A 19,098-nucleotide genomic window follows, 5' to 3' on the forward strand; every position below is an offset into this window, starting at 1 on the left:
GCCCGGTTCTAGCCTCGAATTAGCCGATTTTCAAGTTGACCCGCCGGGTTAGATCGAGTTTCAAAACTATGCATGGACCTCTCTCGAGCACACGTATTTGGATATTATTTAATTGGCCATTTGGTTTCTTAGTTTTTTTTTTTTTAATCTTTTGTTTTGTTTTTTTATTTCATCATTTTAATATGTGATTTGTATTTCTTTTGAGATTTGTGTTTTTTGTCTATTTTTTTTTAATTTCATGCTTTAACATGTGGTTTTTTATTTAATTTTATCATTTAGTATTGAGTTGATGGTAAATTATTTTTTATCAATAATAATTTTTTAGCCTTGTTTTTTTATTTTCTGGTTTTTTTTTTTTAATTTCATCCTTTAATATGGGGTTTTTAATTCCTTTGTGTTTTTTTATCTTTTTTTTTTGTGATTTTGTTTTTAAAACTTTCATCATTTAAAATGAGGTTTTTATTTAATTTTATCATTCGGAGTATTAGGTTGTTTTTTTTCTTCGGACCTACCTAGCGAACAAGATTACATCATGAAAACTCTCATACAATTTAATTTAAAATCTGATGTATTAAGCAAATAGTCAAGTCAAGATTTTTCAAATTTGAATCGTTGTACCAAGTTTCATGACATTATCGTGTTAATCTAGATATTATTGTTTTAAGTTCATTTTTTTTTTAATCCAAGCCACAACTAGATAGCGATTATAAACTAATTAACAAATGCTCTAAAACCCGTAGGTCATTTACTGTAGTCCAATCCATAGTGAAATGTGTCTTGGGTTATAGTGAAATAATCATTTTTCCCTTTCCTTTTTATTTTCTAAGGCTTAGTTTGAGGGTAGTATAGTATTTTCACGTATGTAAAAATACACTTTTACCCTTAAAGTCAACAAAATTTAGAACAGTTGGCCAAGGCAAGGTTATCAAAAATATTTTTTTGATATGACATGGAATATATAATATAAACTCGGATCGTAAAATAATAAGTAAAATATTTTTAACAAATTATATATTGACAATTCCAGTCAAGTAGTAAATAATAATATAACACAATTAAAATAAAAGTGAAATAAAACAAAATGAAAGTCTAACACCTTAAAATACATAGTTCAAATAAAAATTTATACATGATTTAAATAACTTAAAAATACAATACAATATAATATAATTATGTCCATAGAATTTCATTAACTAAATTAACAAATAATTTGTTGGTGTGTCATGTAAACTAAAATCAGCTTCATTGACTTAATCTTCCTCGTTATTCCTAAAAAATTCATCAAAATCTTTATCATTTAAATGCACTGCTACTACTAGTAACAACACAGATATTGTGAATAGTAATGCTACTACTAGTATCAAACAACAATATATTGTTGCAAATACTATATGTTTTAAATTATAGTCAAATAGGAATCTATCAAAGAGTCAATGAAATTGAAATGTGTGGACTAGAGATTCTGTCTCAAGTATAGGCCTAAGAAAGATGATTACAAACTAGTTGCCAATAACAAAAGGGAAGCTAAAATGGCAATGATTGAAGGATGGGAGCTAGAAGAAGGCGGCCTTACCATCCTGTCACTTCAAATAAACTTTTCAAGGTTTGTGGAGGTGATCAAATCTAGAATGGTAGACCTCCATAACAGTGCTTTTGAATGTTAAGATAAGGAATCTATTGAAGAAGTGAAGGTCAAAGCAGAAGATGAGATGCTGCCACAGTTGTCTATGCACATCATCGATGATATCCCTGCAAAAGCCTTTGTGAAGAAGCTGGCTGAGGGAGAGGCATACCAGAATTGGAAGATAGAGTCTGCTCCTATTGTATTCAAAAAATAATTTTTATTGTTTGACCATGTTTGCTGAAGTGTTTTGTTTTGTTTTGATGTTTTACCTCTCTCTAGATGTCTTTTTGTGTTTTGTTATTTCTACTTGTTTTTGTCTTGATGCAATTTGTCTTATAATACCACAAGATCTTCTTTGTCAAAAGAGCCTTTTTATTTGAATGATATCATGCATTTTTCTGGGTCCAAAATGTGTCTTTGTTTTCTTTTATTTTCCATGCAAATAACACACTTACCCGAGCACACCTTACACTTTTGAGAACCTTAAAAGTTCCATCAATTCACAAATCCACTACATTAAGAGTAATTGGCCAAACTTTGATAATACAATTGCAATGTGTGACGAAGACTAGGAAGAAGAGGAAATAAAAGAGTTTACTATGTTGATGGAGATTATGAGAAAACCTGGAAACCCGTTAGTAAAAAGCTAGAAATTATAAATTTGGGTACTAAACAAGAAAAGAAAGAATTAAAGATTGGTACCCTTATTACAGCTAAGGAAAAAGATGGCCTAATCTATTTGTTACATGAACATACGAATGTCTTTACCTAGACTTATATAGATATGTATGGTTTATACACTGACATAATGGTACACATGATTCCCTTGGTGGAAAGAAGTAAGTCGGTTAAATGGAACACCAGACGAATGCACCCGGATATGCTATTTAAAGTGAAGGTAGAAATACAAAAACAATGAGATGCAAAATTTCTTGATGTGGTCCATTATCCTCGATGGGTGGCTAATGTAGTTGTAGTTTCCAAGAAGGATGGCAAGATCAGGGTATTTATGGATTATAGAGACTTTAAGAAGGCAAGCTAGAAAGATGACTTTCCTCTACCCCATATATGCATCTTAGTCAATAATGTTGCGAAGAGAGCCATGTACTCATTCATGGATGTCTTCTCAAGATATAATCAGATTAGAATGGTAGAGGAAGATGAGAAAACTACCTTTGTCATGCTGTGGGAAACCTTTTGCTATAAAGTGATGTCATTTGGATTGAGGAATGTTGGTGCCACTCAAAGAGCAATGGTTACTTTATTCCATGACATGATGCATCCAGAAGTGGAAGTTTATGTGGATGATATACTTGCCAAATCAAAGAAAGAAGAAAATGATGAGCAGGTTTTGAGGAAATTGTTTGAAAGGCAGTAAAAATTCCAATTAAGATTGAATCCCATAAAGTGTTCATTCAGGTTAAAGACTGAAAAAATGGGTTTTGTACTAAGCAGTCAAGGAATAGAAGTTGATCCAAGCAAAGTAAAGGCAATCTAAGACATATCGATGCCTAAGATGGAGAAAGAAGTAAGAAGTTTAACTTATAGTAACGTATGAGCTGATTTTCTGTTTATTTTGAAAGAAAAATCTCGGGGTATGAGATAATGATTGCCAAAAAGCTTTTGATAAGATCAAAATATATTTCCAAAACATGCCATTGATAGTGCCTCTTATACCAGGAAAACCTCTAATCCTATATATGATTGTGACAAAAACAATTATGAGATGCATATTGAGCCAACACGATGAGTCAGAGAGAAAAGAACAAGTTATCCACTACTAGAGCAAGACGTTTAATGATTATGAATCCTAGTATACTGCCTTTAAAAGGCTATATTGTGCCTTGGTTTGGGGGCGTAAAAAGGCCTAGGCAATCTATGTTGTATTACATGACATAGTTGATCTTAAAACTGGATCCGCTGAAATACATATGTGAAAAGTTTTACTTGTCAAGCTAGATAGCAAGATGACAAGTGTTGTTAAAAGAATACATCATTATTTATATGACAAGAAAGGTTGTAAAAGGAAGTGTGATTGCTAACCATCTGGGCAGATCATGTTGTGGAAGATTATAAGCCACTGAATTTTAACCTTCATGATGAGGATGTGCAGTACCCTGTTTCGGTAAGGTTGCAATTTGAAAGCACTAATAATAAGACTGAGTATGATTTATGCATCATCAGTCTAGAAGCTACTTTAGAGCTAAAAGTTGGGAAGTCAGCTATCAGGATTGGCATATATGCTTTTGTACGCACTTCACGAGTGCCACGCTACAATCAGAACTTCTACAGATGCAACCCCTTACATGGTATTGAAGAAGATCTTGTTGCCATTGGGAGAAGATTAGAGTAAATGGACACTGAACTATAAAGGACCTTATATGGTGAAAAAGGCTTTATCCGAATAAGCTCTAATTTTAACTAAGATGGATGGAGATGATCTACCTAAACCCATAAAGAAATACTATTCTTGATGTATTTTGCCTATTAAATCAATAAAAATCAATGTTTGGCCAAGAATTCTTTGGTGTATTTCCTCTTTCTAAAAAAAAAAAAATCTACATGATCTCATAAACTTAAAAAACCTTGTTTTTGTGTTTTTACAAAGGCTTTTGGGAAATCAAAGTTATTAGTATAAATACGGAGGTCAAATTGGTGTTTGTATTTCACAAGTGAGTTTTGGGATCAAATGCTTACAAACCAAAAAATAAACCAAACACCATAAAATAACATAGAAGTTGAGTTTTAATCGAATTAATAATGATTCATAATCACAATGAAAAATAATTTTGCATGGCCAAAATGAAAGAAAACAAAACTTATCGATCTTAAAAGCATGCGTTTAAAATTAAGAGAGACCATCTCTGATAATCCTTTAACAACACTCAAACATATCCTTTACCCCCTTTGAGCCTAGTAAGTTTTTCTTGAAAATCAACTCTGATTAGGATTACACCCCACACTAGGAAAAAATATATGGCTCAGAAAAACAATTTGACCACAATAATATACAAAATGATCCTTAATGATTAAAGGTGCCCAAACAACGCTAGGGGTATGAATAAATTCAAAACAATGAATACAATAATAATATTCACAATCGAATAGTCTAAATGCTAAGGGCATGTCACACCATTTTACAAAGTCAACCCTAAGATCCAGGAATCCTTTGACCAAAAAGAGGGTTTTGGAATGAGCTTAGGTGCTCCTCATACTTGAGATCTTTTAAACACTTTTTAAGCCTGCAAGTACCATTTTATCAAATAGCCAAGAGCCAAAACCCATATTATGTACCCAATAAACCCCTTTCTAATTGAAGACGAGCAATCTAGATTGGTAAGTGATGCTTTCCCATATGAAAATGAGTTTTTTCGAGAAACCTCGGTTATGCTTCATTATTCATACAAGTAAAATGAATGCTTCAAATATCTTTTTTTTTTTTTAATTCTCAACTTAAAATTGTTTGACCAACAAAATATCACTTCATATTTTTATTAATAGACAAAAAAACAACAAATATTTTCATCTGTTATGAAACCTTGTCCATAGGGATTGCTTGAATTCTTTTTGGAAAAAAATTTCTTTATACCAACATCGAATTGGTTCTTGTGTTTAGGAATTGGCTTTGAAATTCTGAAAAAAAAAAATTCTCATGAAAGCAATCTCTTGTAAATAGCCAAGTCCTTTTTCATATGATATAAGCTTTGAGAATGTTCAAGCAAACAAAATACGATAAATATACTTAGTGGCATGATTAGGCGTAGGGCTACTAAAACAATATAGTAAAGGTTGGCTCCATGACTCCTCTTTCAAGAGAACATAGAATGGGAAACAAAGCTATTCAAATCCTCCAATTTTTTTTTAAAAAAGACATCATGGAATATGTCATAATTATTAAGATAAGGGGTTTCAGATAGTGGGGTATGTCAGTATCATCTAAGATCATCAAATGAGCATCTCTCCTTAGAGGTCAAGTCCACGAGTTGTGGCTAGGGTAAGCAAAAACAAAAGAGCCATGAAAGCTTGCTACAAAGATCAAAGTTTTGAAAGAAAGAGTCCACGAAGAAAGGGGACCTATATTTTTTAAGTAAGAATATATGCATATTAATCATAACATATTGCATAGGAAAGAATCCTTAACAGATTTAAACCTTTCAAGCAAAAGATATCATCTTTATCCATTTTCTTTTGAGTTTGCTTTTTAGCCCTCTCATATTGGATAATTCGCTTTCTTGCCTTATCCATTTTCTTTTTAGTGTGCTTTTTAGCCCTCACCCATTAGATAGTTTGCTTTTTAGCCCTATCTCTTTCCTTTCAAGTGTGTTTTTTAGTCCTCGTATATCGGATAATGCGCTTTCTAGTCTTATCCATTTTCTTTTGCGTGTGCTTTCTAGCTCTATCTTTTTCTTTTCGGGTGTGCTTTCTAGCCCTCGCATATTGAATAATGCCTCCTTTTATAGCCTTATCCATTTTCTTTTGAGAGTGTTTTCTAGCCCTTTTCTATCAGATAATGCACTTTCTAGCACTATTTCTTTCCTTTTAGATGCGCTTTCTAGCCCTCGTATATTAGATAGTGTGCTCTTTAGCCCTATCCTTTTTCTTTTAAGTGTGCTTTTCTAGCCCTTACTAACACGATCAAAATATTGATGTCTTATCCCAAGTGTAGGAGTGTTAAAGTAATAAATACCCCGACAAGACCGGGATCAAACCATAGGGAGGTCAACTATATAAAATTACAAATAATAAATGGAAAGGAGTTGAAAAGAACTTTTAAGATGAGATATTGATGTAAGGATTAAAAAACGATAAAACAATTGTTAAGGTTAGAGGATCCACTAATGGTATTTCAAATAAGTATAATATAAACTCCTTTTATTACTTAACTAGAAACCACACATAAAGGAGGTTCCAATTAGATTATAAATTATTAACATGATTATATTAATTATCTTATTTGAGTAATGCCAATACTTGTAAATGTGGTCAGGTATTATTAGTGATAGCTTACATTAACAACAAATCAAGTTCCTTTCATAGCACAAGTGTCGGTTATACCATACAGTAAGCTAAGAAAGTGCCAAGTATTTGTTGTACCAAGAGTTGTACAACACAAATCTAGATTAACCATTTAACAAGCAAGGTATTAAGAATGAGTAAGATAACAAATATAAAACATGTTAGTATCAAACATTAAAGTCCATGTTGAGTTTATATTATACTTATTCTTACACCATTAGTGTACCCTTTTCACCTTGACAAAATTAACTTAGCTAAAACATCATGAAGAAGAAAAACATAAATAAACAATATAAGAACATAAACATGATATAAGTTAATTAAGTATAGTAAAGAAAATAAAAGGCATAAACAAGAGATTAATATAACATAAAATAAAAATTAAAGATTACAAAATACAAAGAGAGAGAGTGATCTTGATCTTAACACTAAGATGTCTAAATGTATGGAAAATGCCTTCGTTTATAGGCTAAAATTCAAAACTATTGATTTGATGACTAATTATTGAGTGGGTGACCACCTATTGACTTGGTGACAACCATTATCTTCTTGTCTAAACAAAACATCATTTCTAACATCATAATTTGAATAGATAGTCTTATGATAGTTATGGGAATTTTTCTTAGTTTTCTAACAAAAAAAGAATGAGCTCATTTGGACTTCTAGAACTCGAGATATGGGCTTCACACTGAACAATGTCTAGGCCACAGGATAAATTCCGACTTCTTTTTTGTTGCTATAATTTAAACTTGAAATGACCGTTTTGAATCTTGGACTCTTATGAAAGTTTTAGGCTTATATCTTAGCTTTCCATCCATATAAACCAGACCTAAATCCAAGTTATACGGCTCCAGTTATAATCCAATAACCGAATGGTGTTCCAGTTTGAATTGAACCAACATCTCTTATTTAAGCTTAGCCCTCTCTTTGTCTTCTCAATTTCAATAGTTAAACAAATCAATTAATCCTTTGAATTGTGAAACATGCTTGCATTTGAAATGAGCATTTACCATAAATTAAAGATATCTTATATTATTGTACTTGCTATTATAAAACATGTTTAAGTTAGGGAATTTAATGATACTTTAAGTGCAATTTGATGATATAAAACCTTGATAAAAATGCACTTTTAAATACTAATTACACCCCCCAACTAGCTTATTACTGGTCCCTAATAATTAAAACGTTAAAGTAGAAAAACAATGTACAAAATTCAAAACCAAGGCATTCATCATTCAACTTCCATTAATCTATCCAAATAAACAAACTCTTATTATATTTATTTATCTGCTTCATACTTCTTAAATAATATATTAATAAACCTTCCTTTTGTGCTCAATATATCAACACATAGTTATGGGGCTTTGCTTGGATGAAAACACAATTTTGTTCTAATGTTTTTCTAAGGTTAACTTCCTTGGGTTGAGATTTATTATCTTTTTTTCTTTTCTTTTCTTTTCTTTTCTTTTCTTTAATATATATACAATTTTGGACTTCAAGGTATTAGGTGTTAAAACACCCCATCGAGCTTAATTGCTTAGGTTAGGGAGGTTACGAAACCAAACTTATCTATGTTTTTATTATCATCAATATTTATTTATTTATTTACAAATTATATATTATCCATTTTCCTTAGTTGTCACTTTTAACAAAAGAACATAATTAATGTAATAATCCAACGTGCAACCCACAATCATATGTTAAAGTGTGTGTGTGAAAATAAAGGTTTAAGAATATTTGTTAAATGAATATATGAGCATAATCAAGTGATAATAATGGGAGAGTTTGTAAACCTAAATATTTCAAAAAGTGTTATGATAGACCTTGATAAGAATGTTTACTAAGATGTATCTCAAGAGTCAATAAAATTCCTCCTTACTCTGCCATCCTAACAATAACAGATTTGTCAAATGGTTTTAATAACAACAAAAAGTTAGTTTTTTTAAAACTTACGACTACTACCCCCCAACAAAAATAAGACATTGTCCTCAATATTTTAAGGTAGAAAGGTAAAGTATAGAAGACATCACCTAAAGCAGCGACTCCTAACAAGTCTAAAACACACTTAAACAAATATAAGAGATAACAAAACAAAAAAAATATTATGCTATTAATAAAACCAAAAGACACAAGTTCTTACAAACTAAGGCTCAAATCCAATCTCAGTTTTTTACAGCTTTTCTTGTTTGACTAGTCTATTCGACTCATGGAGAAATCAATTACAGGGATGAAAGATTGCAATTGATCAATTAGTTATTCAGCAGTAGCAGTAGAGTTCATGATTTGTCATGCCAAAGATATTAGAAAATTCTGTTCGACAGCATGATCAATAAAAGACAACAAATTATCATAAAAACCATTAACATTGAGCAAATGTATAGGTTTCTAGTGAATGTTCAGTTGGGCCTAAGAGAAAATATGAAATATCCCTTCTAATATGCCCAGACCACCTGGTAAGGCAATAAAGGTGTCAAGATAATCAAACATTTCATTCATTCGTTTAGATATTTTGTGGAGACTTGTAGTTCCTCTAAAACTGTTTTTCTGATGATATCCATTTTGGCTAAACCTTTGGAAATGATACCCAAAACTTGATTGCATCCTAAAAATACAGCTATTGACACACTCCCATTAACCCAAGGCTGCCTCTCCTATACACTAAATGAATCTTTCTCTCAGCTAGTACCTAACCAAGATGATTTGCTAATTCTAAAAACTCATTTTCTTTCCAAGGACGAGATCCACCAAAAACACAAATATTTTTTATTTGATGACTTGAGAAACTTGCCATTTCTACACACTTCTATATATGTTGAATGTATGAGTTGAGTAGAAATGAAGGGAAGGAAGAGAAAAATTTATAGTTAAGAAATTAAAAATAAAATCATACCACCTATATGTAGGCCAACTGGAGTCTCACTCTCTCTATCTGTCTCTCTCTTTTCAAAACATGTGTATGTACAAATAGTTGTGATTATAGCTCACATCTTCCCTTGGTTTGATGTCCAAGAACGACATAAACGCCCTCTATGGGTCGGGGATAAGCTTCCCAGTTAGATTCCCAAGACTAAGTCGATCATGTTTTTTATGAAAATGGGGCCATAAATCATGAATTGCACGATGCACATCTCCTTACTAGGATGCGTCTCAAGAGTTAACAGTAGATTATCTAAAGACTCCTTACTTAGCTCATCCTTATTGAATTGTATTTTATCTTCATGATTTATAAATACCATTCTTAAAGAATGACATTGTGCAATATTAGTCCATCTAGCACATCGATGACAGACTTTCAGTCATTTTGCATGACGTTTCTTTGTAAAAGTGCTTTTACCTGTCCCATGCATGTATGAAATAAAAGAATTTAAAGACTCGCCTCATAATCAAACATTTGATTCAATCATCCAATGAATATCTTCAGGAATTTCATGGTTCATTAACAACCTTAATCTTTCACACCTAGCACGGTAAATTTTTGCAATCGCATTTTTAGCCAAAGCGGGAATATAATTTTTTTATTTTTCAAGAGTGGTGTCTATTTTTTTAGATGAGAAATGGAAAAGAGATGCAAAGAAAAGAGAAGAAGTAAGGAATTGGACAAATATATACATAAATATTAGTTATCATGGAAAACTGAAAGACCGATATAAGAGTCACGGAGTACCGTTATCCACCATTTGACCAGGGTTGGAGAAAGACTAGCAAAACAAGAGTTACACCAAAAAGAAACACAAAAAAAATGTGAGAAAAACAAAATAATCAACCTTTATATACAGAATCATTCAAACTAATGGATTCATTTTCACTAGGAAAATTATCAAAGTAAGCTTTCAAATGATGTCCATTTACCTTAAAAACATTGTCATTCTTTGGATTCTCAATATCAAAGGCCTCATAAGAATACACATGTTTCAAAATAAATGGACCTCTCCATCTTGATCAACAAAGTCGAGAATTATAAAGCAAAACTTTTTGATCAACATCAAATGTTTTTCTCAAGATTCTTTTGTCATGAAACTCTTTGATTCTTGCTTTATGAATTTTTGAATTCTTATATGCATCATTTCTTATTTCCTCAAGCTCATTTATTTGTAATTTACGCAGCTGGCTAGCATCATCAAGGTTTGAATTAAAAGCTTTGATAGCCCAATGAGCTTTATGTTCAAGTTCCACAGGCAAGTGACAAGATTTTTCATAAACCAACCTATAAGATGACATACCTAATGATGTTTTAAAAGCAGTTTGCTAAGCCCAAAGTGCATCATTAAGTCTTAAAGACCAGTTCTTCCGATTAGGGTTCATTATTTTTTCCAAGATTTGTTTGATCTTCCCTATTAGCAAGTTCTACTTGTCCACTTGTCTGAGGGTGATAAGGGGTGGCAACTTTGTGTGTGATTCCATATTTTTTCATTAAAGACTCAAATGGCTTATTGTAAAAATATGTTCCACCATCACTTATCATGGCTCGAGGGGTTCCAAACCAACTCAAAATATTTTCTTTCAAAAACTTGATCACTATTTTATGATCATTGTTTCGACTTGGAATTGCCTCTATCCATTTTGAAACATAATCCATTGCGACTAATATGCACACAAAACCAAATGATGGAGGAAATGAACCCATGAAATCTATACCCTAACGAACAAAGATTTCAATCACAAGAATAGGATTTAAAGGCATCATGTGATGTTTTGAAATAGATCCTAACTTTTGATAATTTTCACAAGTTTTGTAGAATGCATGTGTGTCCCTAAACATGGTGAGCAAATAAAATCCACATTGTAAGATTTTTGCGGTCGTCTTCTTTGATGAGAAATGACCCCCACATGCCTCAGAATAACAAAATTTAATGACACTACTTACCTCATTGTCAGGAATGCATCTTTGAAATATTTGTTCAGGACAATATTTAAATAAGTATAGGTCATCCTAATAAAAGTTCTTTACTTCATTCAAAAACTTTCTTTTGTCTTGGTTACTCCAATGAGTTGGTGACACGACCAAAATATTGATGTCTTCTCCCAAGTGCAGGAGTGTCGAAGTAATAAATAACTTGGCAAGACCGGGGTCGAACCACAAAGAGGTTAATTGTATAAATTATAAATAACAATAAAACAACAACAAAAACAATAATAACAACAATAACAACAACAATAATAACAATAATAGTAATAGTAATAATAGTAGTAGTAGTAGTAGTAATAATAATAATAATAATATTCAGTACGTGGCGTTGTTATACCTGAGAATGATCTAAAAGATCGGGTCACAGGTTTCCAGCCTATATACTGAGTTTATGAAAAGATCAAAGAGATATATTATATAATATAAACAAAATGTAAATAATAATAATAATAATAATAATAATAATAGTAATAATAATAAAAAAAAGAGGATGAAGAAATTAATAAGAACTTTGAGATGAAAGATTAATATAAGGATTAAACAATGATAAAAACAAATGTCAAGGTTAGAGGATCCACTAATGGTATTTCAAACAAATATAGTATAAACTTTTATTACTCAATTTGGAAACCACACACAGAGGAGGTTCCAATCGAATGATTTGTCATTAATAGCTCATTATAAATTACTAACATGATCATATTAATTATCTTATTTATATAACACCAAACTTTTAAATATTGTCAGGAATTCATGATATTAACTGATGTTAACAACAAATCAAGTTCCTTTCATAGCCCAGGTGTAGGTAATACCATACGGTTGGGCTATGAGAGTGCCAAGTATTTGTTGTACCAAGTATTATACAACACAAATCTAGATTAACCATTTAACAAGCAAGGTAATAAGAATTAGTAAGATAAAAATATAAGACATGTTAATATTAAACATTAAGGTCCATGATGAGTTTACACCATACTTGTTCTTACACCATTAGTGTAACCTTTTCACCTTGACATAATAAACTTAGTTAAACATAATGAAGAAGAGAAACATAAATAAACCAAACAAGAACATAAATAAGATACAAGTTAACTAAGGAAAGGAAAGGAAATGAAAAGCATAAACAAGATATTAATGAAAGCAAAACTTAAAAATTACAAAAAAAATATAAAGAGAGAAATAAAGAGCATGAACTTGATTTGAACAATCAAGATCCCAAATACATGGCAAATGCCTCCTTTTATAGGCCAAAATTCGGAATTATTGATTTGATGACTAATTGTTGAGTGGGTGGCCAACTTTTGACTTGGTGAAAATACTTATCTTCTTGTCTGAATAAAACGAAAATGCTACCATCAGAATTGGGTCCACTGGAAAACATGAAAGTTGTAGGAAATTGACTCAGCTTTCCAAAAAAAAAATGGAGGTCATTTGGACTTCTAGAACTCCAGATATGGGCCAAACACTGAACAGTGTTCGGGCTTTAGGACAGATTCAGACTTCTCCATTGTTGCTATAATTTGGACTTGACAACGGCCTTCTTAGATCTTAATGAAAACATGAAAGTTGTAGGCCTATGTCTTACCAAATCTGTGTAAAAATGTGAGATTATTTGGACATCTAGAACTCGAGATATGACCCAATTACCAAACAATGTTCCTGTTTGGACTGCACCAACATCTCTTTTCTAAGCTTCACCCTCTCTTTATCCTTTTAATTTCCATACTTGAACTCATCAATCAATCCTTTGATTTATGTGATAGGCCTGCATTTAAGATGAACATTTACCATATATTAAGGCATTTTATAGTATTAAACTTGTTATTATAAAACATGCTTTAGTTAAGGAGTTATTGATACTTTAAGTGCAAAATGATGATATAAAACCTTGATAAATATGCACTTTTAAGTACTAATCAGTTGGCAAATCTCCTGTTGTAAGAAAATTAACAATGTAGCAAACCAAGGCATTGTAGAAATAGAAAGTAAAGATTCGTCAGGAAAGTAATCATTAATTTGTGTGATGTCAGATGTTGAATATATTGTCAATCTTGACAAATGATTCGTGACAACATTTCCGGTGCCTTTCTTGTCCTTGATTTTGATATCATATTCTTGAAGTAACAAAATCCACCACACCAATTTAGCCTTAGAATCCTTCTTAGAAAGAAGATATTACAATGCTACATGATCACTAAAAACAATAACAGGTGAGCCAACAAGATAAGACCTAAATTTTTCACATGTAAATACTACTGCAAGTAATTCCTTTTTAGTGGTAGTATAATTCATTTGAGCACTATTTAAAGTTTTATTTACATAGTAAATCACATAAAATTTCTTATCTTTTCTTTGTCCCATGATAGCACCCACTTCATAATCACTAGCGTCACATATTATTTCAAAAGGTAATGACCAATCAGGAGGTTGAATGACAAGAGCAAAAGTAAGCAAGTTTTTAAGTTTAATAAAGGCTTCTTCATAATGTTTAGTTCATATAAAAATATTATCCTTTGTTAGAAGGTTACTCAATGGCTTAAATATTACACTAAAATTTTTTATGAACCTTCTATAAAAACCAGCTATCCTAAAAATGATCTAACATCTTTAACAGATTTTGGTGTTGTTAAATTGACAATTAACTCGATTTTAGATTTGTCAACCTCAATTCCTGTTGATGAAACAATGTGACTAAGTACAATGTTGTTTGTTACCAAAAAATAACATTTTTCCAATTCAGCACAAGATTCTTCTCCTTACACCTGTTCAAAACTTTTTCAAAGTTAGTTAAACAATCATCAAATGAATCCCCAAAAACAGAAAAATTAGCCATAAAAATCTCAAGAAAATGTTCAACTGTATCATTGAATATGCTAACCATGCATCTTTGAAACGTGGCTACTGCATTACATAATCCAAAAGGCATTCTTCTATATGTAAAAGTTACCAAATGGACATGCGAAAGTAGTCTTCTCTTGATCTTCTAATGCAATTTCAATTTGGTTGTAACCTGAATAGCCATCTAGAAAACAATAAAATTTATGACTTGCAACTCTTTCTAGGATTTGATCCATGAGAGGTAAAGGAAAATGATCTTTTCTAGTCATTAATTAAGTTTTCTATAGTCAATGCACATGCACCAACCAATAATAATCCTAGTTAGAATTAACTCATTTTTCTTATTTTTTTATCACAATGACTCCAGACTTCTTGGGTACAACTTGGGTAGGACTTACTCATTTGCTGTCAGAAATAGGATAAATGATTATATTATCTAGAAGCTTAATGACTTCATTCCTCACTATTTCTTTCATATTAGGATTAAGCATTCGTTGCATTTCTCTAGAGGGTTTAGCAATTTCCTCCAAATAAATTTTGTGTGTGCAAATCAAAGGACTAATTCCTTTTATGACAGCTATGGTCCATCTTAATGTATTTTTGTTTATTTTCAGAGTCTGTAATAACTTACCTTTTTGATGTGCATTAAGTTTGGAAGAGATTATTACTAGAAAAGTTTCATTTTCTCCAAAAAATAAGTATTTGAGATTAAATGATAACGACTTCAAATAAGGTTTTGGTGGTTGAACACTTGAAGGTATGGACTCAATTTCTTAATTTTTTGTCTCCAACTATTTGCCTTTGATTCTTCCTGAAAATAAACCATTTGTAAATCTTTAGATTCATTAAACTCAATTTCACTGGAAGTAGTTTTAAATTGATCATAAACTAATTTTTCAATAAAGTCTACTTCCTGTAAATCATTATCATCTCCAGGTTGCTTGCAAATGTTAAAAACATTCATCTCCAATGTCATGTTTCTAAAAGATAACTTCATCACTCCATTCCTATAGTTAATCAATGCATTAGAAGTTGTAAGAAATGGACGTCCTAAAATAACAAGAATTAAATTACATGTTTCAACAGGTTGTGTATCCAAGATAATAAAATCCACAAGATAAATGAATTTATCAACTTGTACTAACACATCTTCAACTATTCCTTTAGGCACTTTTACAGATCTATCAACAAGTAAAAGAGTTACAGAAGTTGATTTTAAGTCACCTAAATTGAGACTTTAAAAAACCGAATATGGAAGTAAATTCACATTAATTCCAAGATCAAGTAAAGCTTTTTCAATTTTATCCTATCCAACAAAGCATGAAATTGTAGGACAACTAGGGTCTTTATATTTCAAAACATTATTTTTTTGAAGAATAGCACTTACTTGTTCGGCTAAAAAGGCTTTCTTTTTCACATTCAGTTTGCTCTTCACGGTGCACAAGTCTTTCAAAAATTTAGTATAAGAAGGTATATATTTAATACCATCCAACAAATGTATATTGGTCATTGCATGAGGAAATGGAAGTACTGGTGTGGAATTAGTCTTTTCTTTGCAATGTTCAGGTTCAACCATTTCCTTAGCCTTAGAGATTAACTCATCATCTTTCTCACAAGGTTCAAGAATAGGTTTTTCAATAACCTTACCACTGTGGAGAGTAGTGACTGATTTGACTTAATCCATGTGTTGGCTTCGAGAGCTACTCATACTTGAATTGTATTTCCCTTTGGGATTTTGCTGAGGTTGAGATGGAAACTTACTTTTCTCCTGAAAACTGAGAGCATATGTGAACTTTGCAAGAGTATCTTTCAAATCTGCCATAGTTTGAGCATTTTGAGTGTTAATTGTCTCTTGCTTTTCAATGAATGCATGCAATGTTTCCTCAAGATTTCTTCTAGGAGGGGGAGTATAAGGAAATGCAAATCCATGAGTATTTTAAAATTTAGGGTATTCTTGAAATGGTGGTTGTGAAGTTTGTGCATTATTATTACCACTCTTCCAACTAAAATTTAGGTGATTTCTCCAACTAGGGTTATATATTTATGAGTATGGATTATGATTTGGCCTTTTAAAACTGTTTAAAGCATTGATTTGTTCATGGAGACTGATTAGTACTTAAAAGTACATCTTTTCAAGGTTTTATATCATCATTTTGCACTTGAAGTATTAATAACTCCTTAACTAGAGCATGTTTTATAATAACATATCTAATAATATAAGATACCTTTAATTTATGGTAAATGTTCATCTTAAATGCAGGTCTATCACATAGATCAAGGGATTGATTGATGACTTTAACTACTAAAATTGAGAAGACAAAGATAGGGAAAAGCTTAGAAAAGAGAAACTGGTTTAGTCCAAACTAGAACATCATTCGGTTATTGGATCATAACTGGAGTTATAGAACTTGGATTTAGGTCAACTCTATATGGATGGAAAGCTAAGACATAGGCCTAAAACTTTCATAGCAGTCCAAGATTCAAAAAGGTCATTTTCAAGTTCAAATTATAGCAACAATAGAGAGGTCTGAATTTATCCTGCAGCCCAGACACTGTTCAGTGTTCAGCCCATATCTCGAGTTCTAGAAATCCAAATGCACCGACTCATTTTTTATTGGAAAGCTGATACAATTTCCTAGAAATTTCATGATGAAAATCTATTCAAATTCTGACGTTAGCAATGATATTTTGTTCAAACAAGATAAGGATTGTCACCAAGTCAAGATGTGGCCACCTACTCAACAATTAGTAATCAAATCAATAGTTCCAAATTTTGGCCTATAAAAGAAGATATTTTCCATGCATTTAGGCATCTTAGTTGTTCAGATCAAGATCTTGCTCTTGCTCTTTTTCTTTATATTTTGTAATGTTCAAGTTTTATTCCATGTTATATTTTTCTTAATCTCTTGTTTATGCTTTTCATTTCCTTTACTATACTTATATAACCATGTTCTCCTCTTGTTTATTCATGTTTCTTTTATTCATTATGTTTAGCTAAGTTTATTATGTCAAGGTGAAAATGTTTCATTAATGATTTTAGGATAAGTATAATATAAACTCGATATGGACTTTAATGATTATATCCTAAACAACTTACTATTAACATGTCTTATCATTTTTATCTTATTAATTCTTAATACCTTGCTTGTTAAATGGTTAATCTAAAGTTGTGTTATATAACACTTGGTAGAACAAATGCTTTGCTCTTTCATAGCCAACCGTATGATATAACCTACACCTGTGTTATGAAAGGAACTTAATTTGTTGTCAACATAAGTTAGCATCATAAATTCTTGATAAAATTTAAAAGTTTGGTGTTACTTAAATAAGATAATTAATATGATCATGTTAATAATTTATAGAGAGCTATTAATGACACATCATCTGATTGGAACCTCCTTTGTGTGTGGTTTCTAGTTGAGTAATAAAAAAGAGTTTATATTATACTTATTTGAAATACCATTAGTGGATCCTCTAACCTTGATAATTGTTTTTATCATTGTTTAATCTTGACATTAATCTTACATCTCAAAGTCCTCTTTAACTCATCATCATCATCATTATCATCATCGTTGTTGTTGTTGTCTTATTATTATTACTAATACTATTATTATTTATAATTTATATAGTTAACCTCCTTATGGTTCGACCCCGGTCTTGCCGGGTTATTTATTACTTCGACACTCCTGCACTTGGGATAAAACATCAATCTTTTGGTCATGCCAAGTTTTTTTGGCACCATTGCCGGGGAGGTAAATTTCTATACAAATTATAAATTTTGTTATAGTTTTCTCTTTTCACTTTTCTTTTATCTAACTTTTTATTTTGTGTTTTGTCTCATTTTCTTTTCTTTCTTTTATTCTCTTCCTACATGTGCATGAGAGTTTGGTCACATATATTAAAGAATAGACTTTGTAGGGTATCCTCATATTCTTTAGAAAACATGGCTAAAGAGAATAATCAGTAGCTTTATAATAAGAATAATAAGAATAATCAGGTTAGAACACTTAGATACTACATGAATCCAACAAGAACAAGTGTGCGATCATGTATCATTTTTCCAATGTTGGGATAGGTATCGAGACCTACTTAATACTTGCCCTTATCATGGTTTTGAAACATGAAGATTGGTTTCATATTTTTATGAAGGGTTAACACCTAAAAAAGACAAATGGTGGAACTGATGTGCAATGGAACTTTTGAAAATAAAGACCCTGATGAAACAATGGAGTACCTGGACTTGCTAGCTGAAAATGCTCAAAATTAGGACACTACAGGCACTTATAAGGCACCAAGTAAAACTCAACCTCATATATTTAGTGGAGGAATGTACAACCTTAGGGAAGATCATGACCTCCAAACCAAGTTTGTATCTTTAGCTAGAAAAGTCGAGGCATTTGAATTTAAAAAGAGTGGTCAATTAAAATTTGTTCACGACATTTTGTGTCAAATCTGTTAAATGAATGAAAATGCAACCAATGACTGTCCATGTAACATCCCCCATTCCGGGATAAAACAACAATCCCATGTCAACTGAAAAACAGTGTAGTAAATTATATATATATATATATATATATATATATATATATTCATAGTTTTCGTATTAAAATCTATTGAAAATTTTGGCAGAGTCCCCCCTATACCAAAAGGTCCCAAGTTATCGACATGTAACTTGTTTACACTTCTAATAACTTGTATCTCATAACTTAAT

General features: G+C 31.3%; 1 pseudogene; it reads right to left on the reverse strand.

The window, feature by feature from the left end:
* Positions 1 to 6,240: 6,240 nt before the first annotated feature.
* On the reverse strand, positions 6,241 to 18,891 carry LOC140954367 (uncharacterized; annotated as a pseudogene).
* Between the last annotated feature and the right edge of the window lie 207 nt (positions 18,892 to 19,098).

This window comes from Populus alba, chromosome 12 (assembly GCF_005239225.2).
Source record: "Populus alba chromosome 12, ASM523922v2, whole genome shotgun sequence".
In the NCBI taxonomy this organism is placed as follows: Eukaryota; Viridiplantae; Streptophyta; class Magnoliopsida; order Malpighiales; family Salicaceae; genus Populus; species Populus alba.